The sequence below is a fragment of the Frankliniella occidentalis genome, unplaced genomic scaffold (assembly GCF_000697945.3).
Source record: "Frankliniella occidentalis isolate FOCC.00 unplaced genomic scaffold, Focc_3.1 Scaffold195, whole genome shotgun sequence".
In the NCBI taxonomy this organism is placed as follows: Eukaryota; Metazoa; Arthropoda; class Insecta; order Thysanoptera; family Thripidae; genus Frankliniella; species Frankliniella occidentalis.
The window spans coordinates 401,298-402,616 of NW_026267321.1; the positions used below are offsets into that span (position 1 = coordinate 401,298).

A 1,319-nucleotide genomic window follows, 5' to 3' on the forward strand; every position below is an offset into this window, starting at 1 on the left:
GCACCTCATGGAAGAGTTTGAAAACAGAAACTCCGCTCTCTCCATTTTTCGGTATTTTCGTTAAAAAAAACAAACATAACACGCACGCGTGCCCGGTCAGAGCGTCAGTTTGTAGTCAGCCTCCGAGCGCGATGGACATCTTTGCGGACGTCAGTGATTACGCGCTGCTCGGGTATTACTGTTACTGTTACTGGGGTGACACCCCCGACCCCCGTGCGGGTAGCGGGCCGTACGCCCGGCGTCGAGGCCTCAGCCGATGTGGCAAGCCCAAGTACCCCCGACTGCGCAAGGAGCGCTGCTTCGGACTCCAGCAGCACCGCGAGCAACAACAGTAGCAGCAGCAGTAGCACCACCGCATCGCCACCGGCAGTGGCGCCTCCCGCTGCAGTGTGCACCCCCTCGCCGCCGCGGCGCCTGTGCGAGGTCAGCTCGCCGTTAGCGCAGCCTCTGCCGTCAACACCGCCACCGCTGCCCCCAGCGCAGCCCCTGGCGCCAACAGAGGAGGCGGTACCGCCCCCTAAGGCCCAATCAAACAGCCCGTTAAGTGCGATGATAAAGTTTTGTGAGTGTGCGGGTGAAGATGGGTGCGGGTGTGTGTGTGTGGGTGTGTGTGTGTGTGCGCGCGCGCGCGCGCGTGATAGATCTTTACATATTTTTCTTCTTTGTAGGTGGAAATACCGCGCGCTGGACCTCGGGCGCGGGTGTTTGTAGCGGGTGTTTGTAGCGGGTGTTTGTACCCAGTGCAAGGGCGCCGCGCGCTGAGACATATCAATAAAACGATCGGCACTTTTATAAACAAGGCTCGAAAACGGCGAAAAACAGCATTTTTGAGGCTAAATCTCGAGATATCTCGAGTTCCACAAAGAGCAAAAAATGGGGAGTGGTTTTTTCGGATTCCTGGTAAAAAACTGAACTAGAAACATCAATAAAATGATCAGCACTTTTATAAACAAGGCTCGAAAACGGCGAAAAACAGCATTGTGGTCGAACGACAAATAAGGGATTGGCAGGTTGTAGATCCCGTCAATGGGAGCTAATGTATTTTACGAGGAAATAGGGAAAGCTTTCGTAGGGACCAATTACCAAATTCAGTGTTGGAGAGCCTCAGGCCAGGCCCTATGAAAGTTCTGCCACCCTTAGAAATCCCCAGTTTAGAAGAAATAGAGGGGCCCAATGATTTGTGATCGTTTGGGGACAACATTCCACAAATACCGATGAATGAACAGCAGCAGCAGCAGCAGCTCCAGCTCCAGCAGCTCCAGCTCCAGCAGCTCTAGCAGCTCTAGCAGCTCTAGCAGCTCTAGCAGCTCTAGCAGCTC

At 54.2% G+C, this 1,319-nt stretch overlaps 1 protein-coding gene across 2 annotated transcripts in view; it reads left to right on the plus strand.

Moving 5' to 3' along the window:
* Nucleotides 1-1,319, plus strand: part of LOC127750481 (uncharacterized) — a 14,472-nt gene that overhangs the window by 11,714 nt on the left and 1,439 nt on the right. The gene's annotated exons all lie outside the window — the stretch shown is intronic.